Source organism: Botryllus schlosseri, chromosome 9, assembly GCF_051294905.1.
Source record: "Botryllus schlosseri isolate E-star chromosome 9, Bs_hap1, whole genome shotgun sequence".
Lineage (NCBI taxonomy): Eukaryota > Metazoa > Chordata > Ascidiacea > Stolidobranchia > Styelidae > Botryllus > Botryllus schlosseri.
In genome coordinates this window covers 10,200,355-10,215,290 of record NC_137244.1, presented here as the reverse complement: position 1 = coordinate 10,215,290, position 14,936 = coordinate 10,200,355, and the positions used below count along the sequence as shown (strand labels likewise).

Genomic DNA, 14,936 nt, shown 5'->3' with positions numbered 1-14,936 from the left:
GCTTCGCTTGTCTGTGGAAAAATAAAAATCAGATCGGTGATGTATTGCATTTAAGTCGCGTGAATCATTGCACTCGTCAACACATATTTTCAGATAGACAAAGTAATAGTGATTTTGAGGGTTCTGAAGGGCAGTGATTTCGAATATGACATTAGTCTTTTTTTAATTAGCTCTTGTTTTGGAGATTACCCATTAGGCTATTTTGATCAAAATCTCCTATCTTCGCTGTAATGGCTGGATAGAAAATCGTTTAGTCGTACTATAATGTTTAGAAATTCCATCTACTTGTTATTTTTACACACAGAAACTCTTTTAAATCAAAATACAGCAACAGCACTATATTTAGGGGGATTAGATTTATCATAGGTACAGACTTTAACGGATATCATGTACAGAAATAGACTTTAGTCATGTATATAAGTATTTACTTAGATACTCGAATAACGTGGCATTAATTAAATCAGTTTTGCGTCAACCACCTATTGTAAATTTGAAATAATCAGTTGGAATTTAATATTATTTATTTATTTTAAAGTACAATTGTTTTTTGTACGATTTTCGCCTGTAAGCAATTCAGTGCAGTTTCTCGAAAGGTTCCAGCAATGATCGGCCATAATATGTTCATCTCATCTGCCCAAATATATTTCTTTTCTTGTTTTGATGTCTTGGTGGAACCTCTGTCCTTGCTAATCAACAAGATCATCAGGAAATATATCAAGATGACTGAACAGGAGTAGTGAGGGTACCTGAAATTGTTACGCACCAATCACAGAAGGCCACGTCACCTTAATTGCCACGCCTACATTGCCACATCATCCGCCCATTGCCGCACCTATAGCACACCCATTGCCACGTCACTTGCCGCACCTATAGCACACCCATTGCCACGTCTATAGTGCCACATCATCCATTGCTACATCATCACCGCATTGATTGCCGCATCTATACGCTGCACAGCATCAACCCGCGCGATTGCTGCACCTATGTCACTCATTGCCACATCAAAACTTACCTTAGCTAGAATCGAACCTGGTTTGGTTGGGTATAATTTCACGTCGCTCACCACTAGACTATTGAGCAAACTAGCCGTATTGAGCTGTTTTGAGAATATAACCGCCGATTCTCTCTTAAATTCCGAGACAACACCCTTTTTCGAGTTATTACACATTAATGTAAGACCATGTTCGACTATAACGCCTGTGTCATCATTAATTAGTCAATGACTTTGGGGAATTCTGCGAATGCAACTTGATAATGCATATATCACCATCCATTGCCACATCATCTGCTACGTCATCAGTGCCACATCATCAAGCGTCACATCTATATAACGCCCATTGCCACATCGTCATGATTATGCTTACTGAGCTGCTTTTGAGAATATGAATTCTCGCGTAATACACTAAACGTTGAACTAGATTTCATAACGTCTTCACAGAGGAATCAGTCAACTATCTTGCTCTAGGTTCTAGGTTTGATCTCTATCACCCCATTTCATACGATTCAGCGCTTTTCGTATCTTCTAACACTTTACTCAGTCTCATTGAAATAGCATTGTATAGTGTACGATTTTATTTCGATAAAAATAGCATATCAATGATATCGTTGATCGTTATTGCGTCGATTCGCGTGCTGAAATCCTCCAGATCGGTTGATGTTTCGAGGTACACCGCTTTGCTGCCATCCGACACTGCGATCCGAGTTCTTTCGTTCGATCTGACCGTTTTGTTTGATGTAGCGATCACTGGCTTGTAGTATATACGATACGAGCGGAAGGTCGGGATTAGGAACAACTACGCTGGGCGAATAGATGACAAATTCATCAGCTGGATTCAGAGGTTGATAATGCTCGATCCCGTCGCGAGTATACGTAACGACCAAACCTCCTTCATGCTTCAGAGTGGCTCGATATTTCTGAATGGCCCCACTTGTGGAATGTACAAAGAGTTGATCCGAGCTCAATTCTGCTCCATTCGAGGCTTCGATACGTAATTTTGTGATGTCATTAAAAAGATACAAGTCTTTTCTATAGGGCCCCTGGGCCAGAATAGTATCTCCACGGATTGCTAGACTCATTCTTTGAAAAGAAATATCAAACATAAGTACAACAGTCATCACGCAATTCCACCTCGCCATCAAATTTAGTCGAGCCTCTTCTTATATTAGGTGTCGCATAACAGACATTACGAATATATTGCAACCCCTTCCGCTTGATGAGAAAAGGACACGCAGGATAAAACTTTGCATGCTCGAACCAGGGATCATCGCACGGTAACCAATTTTGAAACAGCCCTCCGCACGAGAAACACTTTAAATGATCCTTATAGCCCAAATAGAACAATCCGCAGTCTGCGAGCTCGGCTCCGGAGGTATTGATATTATCCGCCCATCGCATGAATGTGCTTAGTCTACGAGCATAGCGTGTCATGTTATAGAAAACCGGATCATTCAGCGGGGAGACAGTTACATCTCTATGCTTCGCATAGCATTCATAAATCTTTTCCCCTCTGTTATTTATCATAGCTTGGTACTGTTCAATGGGACCCATCCGAGTTTCATCTTCGCTTATTTCTATGCTACTTGTGGTACCGATGCAAGCGCAGTTGAATGTAGCGTAATTTGTAGGATCCACACTACGCTTAGGTAGCGAATCGCTTTGGTCAATGTTCGACATTGCTATCCGAATTGATATACTCTCATGATCAGTATGCTTTATACAGATATTGAGCTATGCAGCGTTGAAATATGTGCTTGGTACCGATCGAATGATAGGCCCCCTAGGTCGTATCACGGAAAATTAGAACGTCGACTGCTCACAGAAAAAGGCACGTAGCTCATATCCGTTCCTGGTACGTGTTATCAATAATTAGAATGTTAGTAAGAATGCCACGAGTACAATCACGAGGTGATGATTAACACCTAAAAAATGATTTACTTAACGACATCTTGATGCGGATTATTAATTTTAAAAAATTAAACTATAGTGTATCTGAAATTAGTTTTACTTTACTGAGATTAGTTTTACTTTTCAACTAACTTGTCTGTCGATACATTCATTTAATTACGATTCCGAGAAGTCGAGTCGATTCCCGTAATATAACGATTCAGTGCGAACCTTATGTCTTATACTTTAGCTGACACTTACTCAGTCTCATTGAAATAGCATTGTATAGTGTACGAGTTCATTTATTTGGAAAAAGAGTATAATATATCAATGATATCATTGTGCGTCATTGCATCGATTCACTTGCTGAAATCCTCCAGATTGATGTTTCGATGTCGCTTCACGAGTTCCATTCTTGCATCCACAAGCAGCTATGCAAATCCACAGCTTAGATAACTAGGACTCTTGTATGTCATTAACATTATAGACAGCCATTCGACGATATCCAACTGGCATTGATGCTTTCGATACAGCGCAGTATGTATAACGTCACGCTGATCAATTCAATTTCAACAATGGGACCCGCGCACAATTATATGGCTGGATTTTCGTTGAATATTGACGACACCCACAAATCGAAAGATCTCTTTTTCCTGCACATCTATGATGCAATTATCCTTCCAATGACTACGAATAACTTGAGATTCCGCAGGATTAATATCCGAATCAAATAATACGAGCGTATCTTTTCCAGCTTTCAAAACTTGCACTGACGCGTCCGCTCTATGTCGCAACACTACAATATGTGGCCATACAAAACGATGTATAGTTATTTTTTGTAGTACCATCCCTACGACTTATTTCAGATCGCAGTTTACTGAGTAGAGCTTAATACTAATACCTGCATAATTTTTTGCATGTCTAGAATAAGGTAATTAAATCGATAGTAAAACGCCAGCGGCGACTAATAACGTTATAATGTAAGCTGCGACGGTGCTACTATAATGTTAGGAGCTATTAAAGCCGAATACGCTGAAGTATAGCATAGATTTTGCATATAAAATGTATACACAAATTTCCTGTTAAGGGTAGGCTCTGCGGAGCTGCTTATGCCTCGATGATCATAGTACTTATGAGCTATTGGATAGTGCATATACAATGTATCATATAGAACTTCGTCACTTTCGGATAGTACATATACCTCTGGGATAGAGCTTAGACGCTATAAAGATCGATGTTCGCCTACGAATTCTCGCTTTACTCACGTCGTATGATCGATAAATTGTAAGTTGTGGCAAGCAACTGATTTTGAAAGTCCCTAAGACGCTATTGAAATGAACTCTGACTCGCTATCATCCTCAAACCATGGAATTATCACGAGCATCACCTTCGCTCACTGAAGAAAAGGATGAAATTACATCCGGAGCATATTCATTGGCTAGGAATTATATCATGTACGAACTCGACGGCTCATGCGTTAAGGCAAATACGAAAGCAGAGAGAACCTTACGGCGAGTTGGGGATGAAATGTTTGAGCGACACCGAACTATCGTAAACGCGCTCTCCAAACGTCTTCGCTATAGTGATGTAGAAGTCAATGAAAAATATGAAGAATATTCACCCGACGAGCGAATGTTCCTGATGATAGCTGATGGAATTTTCAAAGATACCCAAGAAAATTGGGGTAGGATTGTCTCCCTTTTTGTGCTCGGTAGCATTCTTGCTCGCAAGAACGAGGATGAACATCACGGTGATCATATAGAAGGTATCATACAGACAGTTGGGAATTACATTGGTAGTAGAAGACGAAAGTGGATAGCGCAAAACGGAGGATGGGTAAGCGATTTTACAAGCCTTACTAAGGATTTAAGAATTATTATCTAGCTCGAGGTACTACGATCACCAGAACCCTTATCATCCCTCGATAAGGAACCTTAGATTCCGCCTTATAATTTTGTTCTCAACTTTTCCCGTGAAGCACTGTAATTCACTTTCCAAGCGCAGCGAACTTCGAATTACCTAACAAGTAGGCTACGCTAACTTTCTGTAAGATTCGGAAGGCTAACATTTTTATTTTTGTTTCAGGACAGTTTTGTAGGATATTTCGATAACACAGCATTCGGTAACAATAAAGTTTGGAAGAGTCTCATGTTTGCTGGAATTGGACTGATGTCTATTGCAATGGCATTAGCACGACACCGATAAGTACAGCTCGAAAGGGCTTCAAAAAACGGCCAACAAAACTTTCAAAGATTTCAAAGGCATTCTTCAAAATAGATCGATCACGGGCGGCGTCAATAGTGGTTTTCGTTGCTATGGCAGCGATATGTTTACGTATAAGCAATATCGAAGTGCTTTGAGTTATGGTTATTATAAAAGGATTGTGCTTGATGATGGAATTCATACATTGCCTTTATCTCTGTAATAAATGGATCGAATACGTACATTGCATGCTCCGTTTCGGATGATCGTAGCTGGTCCGAGCAGTAGCGGGAAGAGTTATTTTACTTATGAGTTGGTGAAGAACGCAGAGAAGATGATTAGACCGGCTCCTGAAAAAATTGTATGGTTGTATAATAATTATCAGGCGTTGTACGATAAAATGAAAGGGGTAGAATTTTCGCAAGGGCTCTCCGAGCTCAAAAAGTTACAGAAAGGAAATAGGCACGTTCTCTTGGTGATCGACGACATGATGACGGAAGCGAAAGAGGCCAGAGATCTATTCACTCGATACAGCCATCACGCAAAGATTAGTGTCGTGTTCATTTGTCAAAATTTGTTCTATAGGGGTCAAGGCTTTCGGGATATGACCCTGAGCGCGAGCTATATCGTGATATTTAAAAATCCCCGTGATGCGAGTCAAATCAGTTTTCTTTCACGTCAAATGTTCCCGGATAAAGCCGGATTCCTTACGGAGGCTTATAAAAAGGCAACTCGAAAACCGTTCTCGTACATACTGGTCGACGTGACGCAAGAGACAGACGAAAATTATCGTCTTCGCAGCAAAATATTCCCACATCAAAAGTTGACGGTATATCAAGAATAAATAAAGCTCGCGCTGCAGATTTTAGGGCATTCAACATGTCGAAGAGGGGAAGTAACATATCTCGAAAACGATTGAGCGACTATCACGTTAAATTAAAACTTTTGAAAAATGCTAAAGGGAAACAGCGACAAGAACTTTTATCGAACAATCAATTTTTAAGTTGCGTTTGCCAGTGCGTTCATAACTTGGCTTCGGGGACAGTACGTATCTACCCGTCTAGAAAGTTGAGGCTTGGAAAACACAAATCCGATATCAGACAATTGCTGGCGCAAAAAACTCGCAGAGGTCAACGGAGGGTGCTACAAAAGGGTGGATTCCTCTCAGGTATAAAAATTATGATAAAATAGCAACTTTTTTCTAATCAGTCTCTTTTAGCTATATTAGGCGCTGCAATCCCCGTCATCGGGAGTCTGTTGGGTAAACTTTTCGGGAAGAATGCGTGAACTACAATTCCCCGCATTTCGAAGCAAGGACGAATGGGAAAAGAAATTTGATAAACATATATCGAAAATTAAAAGTTCTCCATTGAATGCTTCCGAGAAACTAGCTCTGTATAGGCATGGTATTGCTCAACTGAGAAACTTGAGAAAAGACGTAGACGCAGCGACCGCCCGCCCTCCCGCCGCACACACGGGGCTCGCGAGCCCCGTAGCGAAAGAAAAGCGCCCGCAAAAGAAACGCCCGCGCCGGATTCCACAGCCTTCGTTTCCCTGGCTTTATAAGAGACAGCGTAAGCCTAATCCCCGTATATACGGGAAAGAATGGGAGACGTAGACTATTTTGATCCGAAACAGCCCAAATCGTATAGGGGCGCCTATTTGCAAAAGGAAAAAGAATGGCTTAAAGGACAAGATACTTATACTTTTCATTTTCCGTTACGTAAGAAATTTAGGCGTGAAAGTGTAGTGGTCTCTGGTATCAATGCTCAGTTTCAGAGCGATTTGATGGATCTGCAATCTATTTCAAAGTACAATAGCGGTTTTCGTTATGTGGTGGTCGTGATTGATATTTTTAGCAAATACCTTTGGATGATAGCGATTAAAAATAAAACTGCTTCAAGTATGATTTCTGCTTTCAAACGTGTGTTTCGTGAACGCGTACCGTTAGTGTTACAAACCGATCAAGGTAGCGAATATACCAATCGCGCTTTCCAGAACTATCTAAAGGAGAACAAAGTTAGATATTTCTATACGAGGAGCGAATTAAAATCCTCTGTCGTCGAAAGAGTGATTCGTACTATGAAAGCGATTATGTATCGATTTTTCACAAAAAATAACACGAGGAATTACGTGAGCGCTCTCGATGACTTTACTTACTCCTACAACAGGACGTACCATCGTAGCATTGCCATGGCCCCAAACCAAGTGAATTCGTCTAATCAGGAATCGGTTTGGAGAAGACTTTACGGGTTTCAAGAAGCTAAACAACCCGACCTCGCTGTAGGAGTACCCGTCCGTATATCGAAAATTCGAAATCTTTTTGAGAAAAGCAGCCTACCCAACTGGCAACGGGAAATTTTCTATATCGCAGACGCCCAAAAGGGAGATCCCCCAATGTATCGCTTACGTGATTACGGTGGTGAAGTCATACAGGGTAGATTTTATAGAGAGGAGCTCCAACGCGTAAAAGAACCGCAAACTTGGCGTGTCGAGAAGATTATAAGAAGGCGTAAACGCGCGGGACGAGAACAGTATTTAGTGCGCTGGTTGGGATATGGAAGTGGATTCGACAGCTGGGTCGATAAGAAGGATATCGTCTAGTCGGAACCTTTATCAGTTTTTGGCGCAACTAGTAATCATACTGGTCATCGTATCGTTCTCTCTCTATAATCTTACCATTTCGAATGGGAACAAAGAGCTTTGGATATCACTGCTCTCCTCTTGCGTTGGTTATATGCTTCCGAATCCCAAGCTCAAAATATGAGCTACGTCACGCTATTTTCGAACGCTTCCATGGATAAATTTCCTGATAATACAACAGCGAGTTATTGCGTTGAATTGGACGTCCCGAAAAACGTGGAAGATACAGAAGTTTCTCTGGCTGAGATCTCCTTCCCTACGGATTATCAAAAACAGTATAGGATCACGAAGAATAGGTATGGGATCAGATCGCAAAAGAGAACAAGAAAATTTCATTTTAAATTGGGAGAATACGACTCGTTATATGACATGTATAGATCGTTGGAAAGAGACAATCCTGATGCAAAAGTAACATGTTTCCCTGAAAATCATAGTATGTCTATCTCTCTACCTCATAACGAGGTAACCGACAAATTGCGACCAGAGACGGACATAGGGCATAGTAGCTTGCTACGCCTCGGAGAATTGTACGGTGCTCTTATGTATAAGGAAACGAAGGAGGAGTTATTGGTGTTTCATTTCCCGAATACTAATTGTACATTGTGGAATTATTTTTTCACCGAGGGTATCATTCATTTGAACTTTCGCATGCGACATGATCCGACTATCGATTTCGTTTATGTTCATTGTAATATCATTGAGCCACAAGAAGATAGCGGTAGGCTCTTACCGTTGTTACGCGTCGTACAGGTAAACGATCGTAAATCATTTTCGAAATATTACACGAAGCCTTTTTATTTCCCTGTTAATATAAATAGGCTAGAACGCGTCGAAATATCGCTACTTGATGAGAAGGGACAGAAAATACCCTTTCGAAGTTCTCCTTCGAGTGTTGTATTGCATTTTCGTAGACGGGGAGTTGCATTATGAAATATATTCATATTACGTCACACGAGTCTGATTTTACTATCGATCTCGCGAAACCGATAGATTCTGGTGAATGGGAGATAGGGCTTGCCGAGTTGTCTTTTAAAAATAATTTTCAGCCCACGTTCGAGCCTTACGACGGCTTATTATGGTACGTGAATGATGCGGAAGGCGATAATAATTTTTATTATTTCCCGGCTGGTGATTATCATGATAAAATTAGTTTGATGAAGCGTATCAATCACGATCAGAAAAAAGCACGATTTATTTGGGTAGATGGTTCTGGTCCGGTCTTGATAGCGGGACCCTACAAGAGTTCCAGCGGTCCGACACTTTTCATGGATAATAGAAACCCCGTTCTCAGAGGAGGCGCTCGTTCGGAGGTAGAGCTAGATGGCGGATTACATAGACGAAGAACGATTCACTTTCAAGGGGAACCTGTGTCCGTGACCAACGTTTTAGTTTATACGGATGTCATCACACCTCAAATTGTAGGTGATACGAGTGCGCCTCTACTACGTAATATCCGCGTTACGACAGGAATAGATGAATATCAGCATATGCTATTCAAAAAAATATATTTCTTTCCTCTGAATACGGAGCGAGTAAGCGAGATACGCGTTATGCTTCGTGATGATAAAGGCGAAGCTATAAAGTTTGGGAACGCGCCTCTTCATCTCACACTTGCTTTGAGACATCATGAGGAGTCATTATTGCTGTGATCGGGAGGCGTTCAGAAACTATTATCACCAACAGAGCGGTGGTGATATCAATTTTTTTCGGGGTAAAGTGCAGAGAGGTCATGGACTTGGAAACTTATTTCGTTCGTTCGGAAGAAGCGTTATGCCCTTAATTTCGAAAGGTGCAAAATCACTCGGGAAGCGTCTACTACATACCGGTGCGCAAGTAGCCTCTGATGTTCTTAATGGAGAGAATGTCGGTGATGGTCTTAAAATACGCGGCAAAGAAGCCGCTGGGAACGCTCTCGATTCTTTACTGAGAAAAAGAAAAATGCCAAGACGGAGTCGTAAAATCGCGAAAAAGAGACGTCGCAAAGATATTTTCGATTAAATATATATTACACGACGATAAGCATCATTTGTTACTTGAGACTTGATAGATGGCGGAGTTAATTCATGTACAGTCCCCAGAGGGGGTACATCCCTCATTGGATTTATTTCACATTCCCGCGACACAGACTAGCGTCGAAAAGAAAAGAATCATCAAGATAGCGCCGATTTTGAACAACTCTAGTGTGATAACATTCCGCTTCGAAGGCTCAGAAGACTTTATCGATTTGAGCGAGAGCTATTTCTTATTTCATTTACAATTAAAGAAAGGTGGCGAAGCAATTGGTGCCGATGATGATGTTGGAGTTGTAAATAATATCTTGAATTCCTTGATTTCTCAACTACAAATTAAAGTCGCTAACGAAACTTTGAAACAAGATATAAAAGTACAGTGTTATTCGTCCTATCTGCACAATTTATTCACTCCGCTTGACGTGCAAAATACCACACTGAGGGCCTCAGGATGGAGAAAGGATACTTTAGGAAAAATGGATACGATCGGTGGAACTAACGCCTCGGCTAACAAAGGATATTACAACAGGAGTAAAGCCTATAAGGATGATAACGTGGTGGAAATACGTGCGAAAATCCATCACGGACTATGTCTGCAAGACCGCTACATCCTACATGACGTGCCTCTCGAGTTTGAGCTTACCTTGAATCCGAAAAGTTTTTTCATGATGGGAGATGCTACCGGTCAATTCACCTTAACGAAAAAGGAATTACAGTTATGTAGCGTACGAGTCAGCGACGATGTGAAGACAGCGATGATGGTTAATGCCCAGGCGAAATATCCGTATATCGACATGAAATTGATCACCCGAACATTTGCGGCTGCTACGACGCAGATAGATATCGGGAATCTATATAGCGGGACTCTACCTTCTCGCCTAATCATCGGAATGGTAGCTACGAAAGCCTTTCAAGGAGATGTTACGAAAAATCCTTATAATTTCATACACAATAATATGCAACGACTCGAACTGAAACTGAACGGATTTCTGATTCCGGAGGGAGGTTATGAGCTAGATTTCGATAAGGGTCATTACACGGAGCTTTACCATAACCTGATTGAGGGTACGGGTGCAATGGAGAGAAACACAGGACTCCTAACACCTGAAGAGTTCGCTAGTGGTTTCTGTCTACTGGTTTATAATTTGCGCCCTGATGATTTGGATGATTGCTTTGACTTACAAAAGAGTGGTACCTTAAGTTTACGGATCACATTTCCTGCTGGCGGGCTAACAGCGGAAACTACTTTGCTCTGTTTCATGGAATTCCAGAAGCTATTGCAAATCAGTAGCAGTCGTAAAGTGACCGTGCTATGAACGGGGATGAAATAGACCAAATATTGTGGTGCTGCGAGTCAACAAAACATATTTTCCTTGGCACATTTCCTATCGATCGACTGCCGAGGCGACCCCCTCCTCCTTATGCTATCGTGATCAATTATGACGAAGCTCGAAAAATCGGAAGTCACTGGATATGCATTTACGCGGATGAGGATGAGACACATTTTCACGATAGCTTTGGCTTAATGCCGCTGAAATACGAGATTGCGTGCTTTATAGAACCAGAAAATTATACCTGCTCCATAAAGCGTCTGCAGCACAAACGTTCCAGAGCGTGCGGTCATCATTGTCTAAGCTTCATCGTCCATAAGGCGCGCGGATGGAGTACGGAACATTATTTAAATTCCTTTGGGGAAGATCACCGCAAGAATGATTCGATCGTGCGTCGCTTCGTCAAGGAGCTGAAGCAAGAAAATGAAATTGTGTAAATGTATATATGAATAAAATCAATAGTTTCAAAGTTTGCTTAGTACGTTTAAGGGCGATATTCGCTACGTTCATTATAGCAATCATCTCAATCAGCAGTAGCGACTTGCTTTCGGTTAGGTGATAGTGGCTACATATTACCATCATCTAGCAAGAACCAGGAATTTGTATTGAGTGACTTCGCTCCTACAGCAAACGCAACTTACATTATGGTGTTACTGAACATCGAGTAATAAGCGGGACTAGCCAGGCTACCCTTAATACGAATTTGCATTTTGCTGGCACAATCTATGCTATAGTTGATCGACTTTGATACGACCTCAGCACACTTCTTTGATATAGCTGCACAACGATCTAGACTTGAACGTAGGCGTCTGTGATGTCAGTGATCTGGAATGTTATACCCCGCAGTGGCATAGCGTTTAGGAGATAAATTATAGCATAGGTTATAGATTTAATTCACTATCGGAAAAGCATCAGTGCACTAGCTATTAAATCACATATCTAAAAGCAGCAGCTTATGGACTAGTGGCTTCATATTATCATCATCTAGCAGGAGGCAGGAATTTGTATTGAGTGACTTCGTTCCTATAGCCCCGGCAAACGCAGCTTACATTAATACGGCGTTACTGAACATCGAGTAATAAGCGGAGCTAGCCAGGCTACACTTAATACGAATTTGCATTTTGCGGGCACAATCTATGCTATAGTTGAGTGACTGGAAATGATACGACGTCGGTACACTTCTTCGATATAGATATAGCTGCGCAAAGATGTAGCCTTGAACGCAGGCATTAGGTACAGATGTCAGTGATCTGAAATGTTACAGCTTCAACCCGCAGTGGCTATTAAAATCGCATATCTAAAAGCAGCTTATGGACTTGTAAAATCGGCATAATGCAAATCTACACGGAAATGTAGCCTAACTCACCTGCATCATCAGGAGAAGTGTATAGCGCGATAGTTGTGACAGAAATGTGAAATTTTCCGAGCGTAAATTGCGTATGCAATGTCGGCGTTTTGATCTGAAATGAAATGAGCGAATTTAAATATAGGCGATAAATAATATATATATACTGTTGCTCTACCTAATTAAATAATTCATAATATTGTAAGCACACTGCGCGAAACGAGTAATAAGTGGGACTAGGGAACTTGCATGTACATACGAATTTATACGAATTCGGTCATATCCTCGCTTAACATTATAGCCGTGCACAGAACTCATTATTATGTTATTAGCTATTTAAAATGATGCGATATAGGTGAAATCTCGGTGTAATTCAATCTGTGCGTATTATCCATGTATGCTCCATTACGTTTTGCAGCTTTAGTATAGGTATTGGATCTAATATATTCTATAAAACATCTACGTTGCTATATATATATATATATTTTAATCCGAAGTGCATTGCTGCATCGAAAAATTATAGCTAGATATAGCTGCGCAAAGATGTAGCCTTGAACGCTAGCGTCTGGAACAGATGTGATGTCAGTGATCTGAAATGTTATAGCCTCAACCCACAGTGGCATAGCGTTTTAAAATGGGAGATTATCTAAAAGCAGCTTATGGACTTGTAAAATCGGCATAATGCAAATCTATACGGAAATGTAGCCTAACTCACCTGCATCATCAGGAGAAGTGCATAGCGCGATAGTTGTGACAGAAATGTGAAATTTTCCGAGCGTAAATTGCGTATGCAATGTCGGCGTTTTGATCTGAAATGAAATGAGCGAATTTAAATATAGGCGATAAATAATATATATATACTGTTGCTCTAGCTAATTAATTAATTCATAATATTGTAAGCACACTGCGCGAAACGAGTAATAAGTGGGACTAGGGAACTTGCATGTACATACGAATTTATACGAATTCGGTCATATCCTCGCTTAACACTATAGCCGTGCACAGAACTCATTATTACGTTATTAGCTATTTAAAATGATGCGATATAGGTGAAATCTCGGTGTAATTCAATCTGTGCGTATTACCCGCATGTATGCTCCAATGCGTTTTGCGGCTTTAGTATAGGTATTGGATCTAATATATTCTATAAAACATCTACGTTGCTATATATATATATCTTAATCCGAAGTGCATTGCTGCATCGAAAAATTATAGCTAGATATAGCTGCGCAAAGATGTAGCCTTGAACGCTAGCGTCTGGAACAGATGTGATGTCAGTGATCTGAAATGTTATAGCTTCAACCCACAGTGGCATAGCGTTTTAAAATGGGAGATTATCTAAAAGCAGCTTATGGACTTGTAAAATCGGCATAATGCAAATCTATACGGAAATGTAGCCTAACTCACCTGCATCATCAGGAGAAGTGCATAGCGCGATAGTTGTGACAGGAATGTGAAATTTTCCGAGCGTAAATTGCGTATGCAATGTCGGCGTTTTGATCTGAAATGAAATGAGCGAATTTAAATATAGGCGATAAATAATATATATATATACTGTTGCTCTAGCTAATTAATTAATTCATAATATTGTAAGCACACTGCGCGAAACGAGTAATAAGTGGGACTAGGGAACTTGCATGTACATACGAATTTATACGAATTCGGTCATATCCTCGCTTAACACTATAGCCGTGCACAGAACTCATTATTACGTTATTAGCTATTTAAAATGATGCGATATAGGCGAAATCTCGGTGTAATTCAATCTGTGCGTATTACCCGCATGTATGCTCCAATGCGTTTTGCGGCTTTAGTATAGGTATTGGATCTAATATATTCTATAAAACATCTACGTTGCTATATATATATATATATATATCTTAATCCGGAGTGCATTGCTGCATCGAAAAATTATAGCTATATGCGGTACGCTGTCGATTTTTCAATATAGACAAGAAATAGCCCACCTTTAGTGTTGCGTAATCTGGCTTGTCATTATATGCTTGTAACTAGTTCCGCCTTGCGCTGCTAGTCTTCTTACCTGCATGAAATATAGGATGTTTTAGCTTCAAACTCGACGCATTAGCATGCCGAATTTGTAACCACAGCGAGATTCGAGTATTAAGCGAGGCTAGATAGTCTACCCTTAACAGAGAACTTGCATATACATTCAAATTTATGCGACTTCGGCTATATTGCTGGTTAACATTATAGCCGCGCACAGAACTCATTATTACGTTAGCTATTGGAGAAATCTCAACGTAATTCAATCTGCGTGCACAATCCACGTAAGCTAATGCTGCATCGAGAAATTATAGCTACATTTAGTTTAAATTGACACGAAAATACATTGATCTTACCTTGTCTGCGATGGCTGCCTCGCTGCGCACATACTTGTAATAGAAATGCGAAGTTTTCAGAATGCGAATTGCTTTACGTCGGAACTAAACATTCTAATTCGTATCGCCAACGCGGCATTTTCTTGAAAACGCAACTTTATTTATAATGTTCTAATTCACTAT

The 14,936-nt window shown here is 40.5% G+C and overlaps 1 long non-coding RNA gene across 1 annotated transcript in view; it reads right to left on the bottom strand.

Annotated features, from left to right (window-relative positions):
* Positions 1 to 738: 738 nt before the first annotated feature.
* LOC145446050 (uncharacterized) overlaps positions 739 to 14,936 on the bottom strand; it is a 106,578-nt gene continuing 92,380 nt past the window's right edge. The window contains exons 2-11 of the long non-coding RNA XR_013917186.1: positions 14,775 to 14,807; positions 14,382 to 14,455; positions 13,822 to 13,915; positions 13,130 to 13,223; positions 12,436 to 12,529; positions 11,314 to 11,479; positions 10,382 to 10,432; positions 7,766 to 7,895; positions 5,330 to 5,436; positions 739 to 3,315 (exon numbers count right to left, since the gene is read on the bottom strand). This is a non-coding gene — a long non-coding RNA (uncharacterized LOC145446050). The remainder of the gene's footprint in view (positions 3,316 to 5,329; positions 5,437 to 7,765; positions 7,896 to 10,381; positions 10,433 to 11,313; positions 11,480 to 12,435; positions 12,530 to 13,129; positions 13,224 to 13,821; positions 13,916 to 14,381; positions 14,456 to 14,774; positions 14,808 to 14,936) is intronic.